This window comes from Gossypium arboreum, chromosome 3 (genome assembly GCF_025698485.1).
Source record: "Gossypium arboreum isolate Shixiya-1 chromosome 3, ASM2569848v2, whole genome shotgun sequence".
Classification (NCBI taxonomy): domain Eukaryota; kingdom Viridiplantae; phylum Streptophyta; class Magnoliopsida; order Malvales; family Malvaceae; genus Gossypium; species Gossypium arboreum.
Window position 1 is genome coordinate 13,468,214 of NC_069072.1, and position 7,986 is coordinate 13,476,199.

A 7,986-nucleotide genomic window follows, 5' to 3' on the forward strand; every position below is an offset into this window, starting at 1 on the left:
CTATCAAGCCCATGTATGAATTGTGGAAATTGTTGATGATTTTGAGTTGTGCCATTGTTGATAATATGAGTTTTATGAAGTTAGATGATAGAAAATGAAATGTATGTGTTAGATTACTATGTTTTGTATTGGGATTTTTGATGAATTTGAGTAATTTGGATTAAATTGTGAAAATGAGAAATTGAAGGACTAAAATGTGAAAAAATGTTAAATATGGGCTGATGGGGACCGTAGAAAAATTCAGCTAAGGCATGGTTTTGATGAATTTTTTATAGTTGGTGTTTTGTGTGATAAGAACTAAAATGTCAAAATATGTAATTTTAGGGCTAAAGTGCAAAAATGCCCAAAGATGTGTTTGTATATTAAATTGAATGTATTGGTGATTAAATAAGTTAATTTTGAAAACATATAGATCAAGAAAGGAGAAATTCGAATCTAGATTGAGGTAAAAACAAAGTGCTCGATTGATTGACTAATATCATCGTTTTTACGTCCGATGTAAGTTCGTGTATATATTGATAAATCTCAAATGTAACATGTTTTAATCCCACGCTTGGCATATTTTTGGATGATTTATCATAATATTTAATGAATTTGATGCTCCTAATCCTTTAATTTCATGTTTTATACTCAGGAAAGCTTAGGAAAGCAAAAAGAGCAGGAACCGGGCCAAAAAGGGACAAAATGGGCCTAATTCAGTGTTTCACACGGCCTAGGCACTTCCACACATGTAATCCACACGCCCATGTGTGACACATGGGTAGGCCACATGCCCATGTGTCATGACCGTGTCGACTAAAAACCAACTTAGAAAAATTTCACACAGCTTGAGCAACTTCACACGGGCGTGGCACACGGCCGTGTCCCTATCGAGCCTAAGTCTAATTATACTCGAAAAAGCCTAATTTTTAGGGTTTGAAAGCATTCCAAAGCCTATATAAACACCGTAGAGGAGGATCAAAAGGGGGACAGAGAGCAGAAGGCAGAAAATACTCAAAGACAGCCATTGGAATCAACTCGGAAGAAAAAATTACGTCAAGACCGAAGATCTCCATTCAATTTCTACTGAAGTTTTTGGGTTTCTTATGTTTTGTTATTTTCCTAATTTTGAGATGTTTTTCCCCTTCATTATGAACTAAACTCCCTAAATACCGAAGGGGGATGAAACCTAAGACAGATCTTATTATTATTTAAATTATATGATAAATACTTTTCTTATTCTTAAGTTATGAGTTTTAATCCCTGCTTTAATATTCCAGGATAGTAATTCAAGTCTGATGTGCTTATTCAGTAGAGCAAAGTCCCTGTTTAAGAGTAGATCTTTCATAATTAAGCAGAGTTGCATGCAATCCTAGACATAGGATGACATAAATCTGCTGGATTAGAGTCAAATCTAATAAGAGAATCCATAGATCGAATTAATGCGACAATAGGGGTTTTAATTAGAAAGAGATTTCAATTAATTAACCTAGAGTAAGTTGTTTTTAGTCTCGAGAGAGATAATAACATAAATCAGGGATTTCTACGGATTAAGTCAAGTGAATAAATCGTCTAATTCAGAAGTAATAAGTATAGTCTAAGTGGATTCTTCCTTGGGTATTGTCTTCTCCATCGGTTTTCAAAAGTATTTTTCAACTTTCATCTCTGTCGTATTTTCTTTAAGTCAATTAGATAATTAGGCTTAGTTTAAAAGCATCCCTTTAATTCTTAGGCTAGATAATAAAAAGATAGTAATTACTAGTACTTTTAGTCCTTGTAGATACGATATTTTCGGTCTCACCATAACTATACTACTGTTCGATAGGTGCGCTTGCCTTAGTCTAGTTTTTTTAGTTAGTTTAGTGACAATCAAGTTTTTGGCGCCGTTTTCGGAGACTAAGATATTAGGAACGCTTAATTTTTATTACTTTAGCCATTTTTATTTTTATTGCAATTTTTTTAATTACTAATATTTCTTTTATTTTCTTTTGATAGGTTTTTTATAGTTTATGACTAGAAGAAATCCGTCAGGACCTCTACTATTTGACAGTGAAATTGAAAGTATAGCTCATAGAAATCGTAGAGAAATAAGGCGAAGTTTACAGTATATAAACGAAGAGCACGAGGATGACACTACTAATACCGATGAGATGGCTGAAAATCAAAACAACCTGCTGCCTCCTGTGGTTGCTGCAAATCCAGTAAATCAGAATCCTGCTCCTCATACTATGTACGACTATGCTAAGCCCAATTTAACAGGAACTAAATCGAATATAGTTAGACCTGTTATTGTTGCAGATAATTTTGAACTGAAATCTAACGCAATTCAAATGATACAACAGTTCATTCAGTTTGATGATTTGCAGGACGAAGATCCAAACACTCATTTAGCAAATTTTCTGGAATTCTGTGACACTTTTAAGATCAATAGCATTTCTGATGATGCCATTCGCCTTCGATTATTTCCCTTTTCATTACGAAAAGGCTAAACAGTGGTTGAACTCGTGACCACGAGGGTCAATCACTACTTGGGAACAAATGACTGAAAAATTTTTACTTAAATATTTTCCATCGGCTAAAACGGAAAATTTGAGGAATGATATCTCTTCTTTTGTGTAGATGGATTTAGAAACACTTTATGATGTATGGGAGGGATACAAGGATTTATTGAAAAGGTGCCCCCACCATGGGCTACCTCTTTAGCTACAGGTTTAAACTTTCTACAACAGTTTGAATCCCTCAACTAGACAAATAATCAATACAGCTGCTGGAGGAACTATCAATAATAAGACACCTGAAGAAGCTTATGAGTTCATAGAAGAGATGTCACCGAACAATTATTAGTGGCAAGTCATGAGGACAAAGCTGACAAAAGCAACTGACATTTTTAACGTCGACTCAGTTACTATGCTCTTAAATCAGGTAAAGCTCTTAAATAAAAAGATTGATGGTTTATTTGGTTCTACGTAGGTACATCTAGTAATGCAGTGCGATGCAAGTGGTGGTGGAATGAGTAATTTAGAATACCCACCCTACGGCCCCAACATAAAGAATGAGCAAATGAATTATATGGGTAATAGTCCTCGACCTCAAAATAATCCTTACAGTAACACTTACAATGCAGGTTGGAGAAATCACCCAAATTTCTCATGGGGGCCAAGGGAATCAGAGACCACCACCCCCTCCAGGCTTCCAACAACAACCTTACTAGTAAGAGAAAAAGCCAAACCCTAAGGAGATGATGACAAAGTTTATTTCAGTAGCAGAAACACATTTTTAGAACACTGAAACTACACTTAAAAATCAACAAGTTGAGAATCAAATAGGACAGCTGGCTAAGATGATTTCAGAGAAACCACTAGGGATACCTAGTAACACCGAACCCAATCCAAAAGAGCATGTGAAAGCAGATACACTAAGGAGTGGGAAAGTGTTAGCTGAATCTGAAAAGAAGCTACCACAAGAAGCTAACAGAAAAGAAGATGAGGAGGTAAAACCTGAAACAAGTGAGAAACTGATGATGAGGGCATATAAACCACCAATTCCATATCCAGTAAAGTTAAAGAAAGACCACATGGATGCACGATTTGGTAAATTTCTTGAATTTTTTAAACAGTTACATATTAACTTACTTTTTTTGAAGCTATCTCGCAGATGCCTACATATGCAAAATTTTTGAAGAAGCTTTTAACAAATAAAAGGAAGTTTGAAGAGTTGTCTACAATAGAACTCAACGAGGAGTGCTCGGCCATACTTCAAAATAAATTGCCAACCAAACTGAAAGATCCAGGAGGTTTTACTATTCCCTTCTTAATTGGTAGTTTAAATGTTGAAAAGACACTAGCTGATTTAGGCGCTAGCATTAATTTGATGCCTTACAAAATGTTCAAGCAACTTGGCCTTGGGGAACCAAAACCTACTAGGATGAGTATTCAACTAGCTGATAGATCTATTAAATATCTTAAAGGTATTATCGAGGATGTACTCGTAAAAGTAGATAAATTCATATTCCCTGTTGATTTTGTTGTGCTTGACATGGATGAGGATGTTGAGGTGCCTTTAATTTTAGTTCGCCCATTTTTAGCCACTGTTAGGGCTGTTATTGATGTGGGTGATGGTAAACTTGTGCTCAGGGTAGGTGACGAAGAGATTATTTTTAAAACTTATGATGCCATGAGATTTTCTAGAGAACAACATGACTCCTGTTATTTTATTGATTCTATTGATCATGCTACTCAAGATTCTTTACAGGAAATCGTACATAGGGAAACATTGAAACTGTGTCTTACCCAAGGAGAAGAGGTAAATGATGATGATTCTGCGATAGGTAAGACAAAAGTTGAACTAAATTTTAATGAGCCTTCATTAAGACAGAAGAGCTATGAGGGTATTGAGGTAAACAATGAATTAAAATTAAAACCCTCCATAGAAGAACCTCTTAAATTGGAATTGAAGCAACTACCAAATCACCTAGAATATGCGTTTCTCGAAAATAATTCCACATTACCAGTGATCAGTGCTTCAGATTTATAGCCAACCGAAGAGGACGAATTACTTCAAGTGTAGAAGGAGCATAAAAGAGCTATAGCTTGGAAGATTTCCGACATAAGAGGGATCAGTCCTTCTTTCTACACATATAAAATTTTAATGGAAGATGAATATAAACCCTGTGTGCAAGCTCAAAGATGACTGAATCCTAACATGAAAGAAGTCGTAAAAGCTAAGGTAATTGAACTTCTAGATGCTAGAATTATTTATCCTATTTTTGACAATTCTTGGGTGAGTCTTATGCAGGTTGCCCCTAAGAAAGGAGGCATGACTATTGTGGCTAATGAGAAGAACGAATTAATACTAACACGAACAGTCACGGGATGAAGAGTTTGCATTGACTATAGGAAATTGAACGATGCCAAAAGAAAAAATGACTTCCCCTTGCCATTTATTGATCAGATGTTGGAAAGACTATCTGGGCATACGTATTACTGCTTCCTAGATGTACTATCTGGTTATTTCCAAATCCCAATAACTCCTAAGGACCAAGAGAAAATGACATTTATATGTCCATATAGTACATTTTTTTATCGACGAATGCCTTTTGAATTATGTAACGCCTCTGCTACTTTTCAGCAATACGTGTTGGTCATTTTTGATGAACTCGTAGAAGGCATTATGGAGGTGTTTATAAATGGCTTCTCGGTATTTGGTAACTCTTTCCATCTTTGCCTTAAAAATTTAAAACGAGTTCTAATGAGATGTGAGGAAACGAACCTTGTACTGAATTGGGAAAAATGTCACTTCATGGTTCGTGAAGGGATTGTGTTAGGCCATAAAATTTCTAGCAAGGGGATCAAGGTTGACAAAGCGAAAGTTAAAAATATTGAGAAATTACCTCCCCCTAATTCAATTAAGTCTATTCGAAGCTTTTTAGGTCATGCTGGATTTTATAGAAGATTTATTAAGGATTTTTCTAAAATAGCTAAGCCTTTAACGAATTTACTAGAAAAAGATGTGCCTTTCAATTTCAGTCAGGAATGTTTAGAAGCATTTAATACTCTTAAGGATAAATTAATTAATGCTCCAATTGTAGTTGCAATTGATTGGAATTTACCATTTGAACTAATGTGTGATGCAAGTGATTTTGCAGTAGGTGCGGTTCTTGGATAGCAAAAAGACAAGCATTTTCAACCGATCTATTATGCTAGCAAGACATTAACAGCTGTACAAGAAAATTATACAACAGCTGAGAAAGAATTGCTAGCTGTTGTTTTTGCATTCGATAAATTTAGACCATATTTAATATTATCTAAAGTTTTTGTTTACACTGACCATTCAGCACTTCGATACTTCCTTACTAAAACAGATGTAAAACCTCGGCTAATAAGATGGATTTTGTTGTTGCAGGAATTCGATTTAGAAATTCAAGATAATAAGGGAGCAGAAAATCTTGCAGCAGATCATCTATCCAGATTAGAAAACCCACATTTGAAGGAGCTTGATGAACATGAAATAAATGACTCATTCCCTGAAGAACAACTCTTTGCTATATCTGACTCCAAGAAACCTTGGTTCGCAGACATTGTGAATTATTTAGCTGCTAATGTTACACTAAAAGGTTTGACACATTACCAAAAGAAATGCTTCTTTACTAATGTGAAAAATTACTTTTGGGAAGATCTTTTTCTTTTTCGTATATGTGCAGATCAAGTCATTAGAAGATGCTTTACGAAGTCAGAAGCAATTAAAATCTTGGAACATTGCCACTCAGGATCGGGTGGAGGACATTACAGTGGGATTAGGACCACCCATAAAACACTCAAATTAGGTTTTTATTGGCCCACACTATTCAAGGACGCCAACAGGTATGCTACTTCTTGTGATAAATACTAGAGAACAGGTAATATTTCTAAAAGAGACGAAATGCCTCAAATGTATATGCTTTCATGTGAAATATTTGATGTATAGGGTATTGATTTTATAGGTCCATTCCCTAGCTCATTTGGGAATAAATACATCTTAGTAGCCATTGATTATATGTCCAAATGGGTGGAAGCCCAAGCTTTACCTACTAATGATGCAAGAGTGGTGGTGAGGTTCCTTGAGAAACTCTTCTCTCGATTTGGAACACCAAGAGCAATTATCAGTGATAAGGGTACTTATTTTTGTAATGCTCAACTTGATAAACCCTTAAGAAATATGGAGTTTACCACAGAACAGCTACCCCCTACCATCTTCAAACTAGTGGACAAGTCGAAGTCACAAACAGAGAGCTTAAACGTATCCTAGAAAAGACTGTAGAGTTGAATAGGAAGGATTGGGCAGTGAAAGTAGACGATGCTTCATGAGCCTATAGATCTGCTTATAAGACCCCCATAAGAACATCTCCTTACAAACTTGTTTATGGGCTAAGTTGTAATTTATCATTTGAACTAGAACATAAAGCATTTTGGGCTATAAAATTCCTAAACTTGGATCCCAAACTCGCAGGTGAGAAGAGGTTGATGTAGTTGAATGAGTTAGATGAATGGCAAGATAATGTATATGAAAACTCACGATTATACAAAGAAGCCATGAAGCGCTGCCATGATGCTCGTTTAAGGCAACACAAGCACTTTGAAGCTGCAGATTTTTTCTTGCTATACAACTCAAGGCTCAAATTATTTCCTGGGAAGTTAAAATCACGATGGTCAGGTCCATTCGTAGTCCAAACCGTTTTGCCATATGGAACAGTAAAGGTAAGTCATCCAACCCACGGCACTTTCAAGGTAAACGGATATTGTTTAAAACATAGATAGGAGTAGTCTATCTCCAATAGGCATCAGAGTAGATTTACACTAAAAAAAGACAAAGAACACCATCACACTACTTTGCGTCTCCAGACACTTATTTAATTTAATTTAAACCTTCTAAAACTAAAAAAAGTCGACGGACTCTTCTATTCTAGTCTCCCCGATCACTGGGGTTGACATCCCGGACAATGAGGTACATAAGGATTTTGAAGATAAGGGAGAGAAGCTACGGCTCCGTAAACCTGCTTGAATATGCTCACAAGGTAAAGTCAATCTTAGACTTTAAATAAGCGCTCCTTGGGAGGCAACCCGAGCACTAACCCCACTAATCTACTTTATTTTTCACTTTCATTTTTTTTTATAATCTAACTATAGTTATTTTGACCCACACGGCCTGACACACAGGCGTGTCCTAGGCTGTGTGCGTACCATGGATTGAAGACACGGGCGTGTCCATGGCCGTGTTAATATAGGACAGACATTTTTCCCAAGACAAGATTACAAACGGGCTGCGATAAATAGCCACGACCATGCGATACAGCCGTGCACACCACACGGCTAAGGGCCATGGGCGTGTCCCATAGCGTGCTGAAACTGCACTTTAATTCCCCAAAAATCAGCAGAGGCATGACATGCGTTAAATCACCACAGCCGTGTGAGGTGTCTGTGGAAGACACACGGTCATGAGCACGGGCATGCTTGAGGCCATGTAGGAACTTGC

General features: G+C 36.4%; 1 non-coding gene across 1 annotated transcript; it reads right to left on the reverse strand.

Annotated features, from left to right (window-relative positions):
• Positions 1 to 2,565: 2,565 nt before the first annotated feature.
• LOC128291038 (small nucleolar RNA R71) lies at positions 2,566 to 2,672 on the reverse strand. Its single transcript, XR_008280815.1, has one exon. It is a non-coding gene; the product is annotated as a small nucleolar RNA R71 (small nucleolar RNA).
• Between the last annotated feature and the right edge of the window lie 5,314 nt (positions 2,673 to 7,986).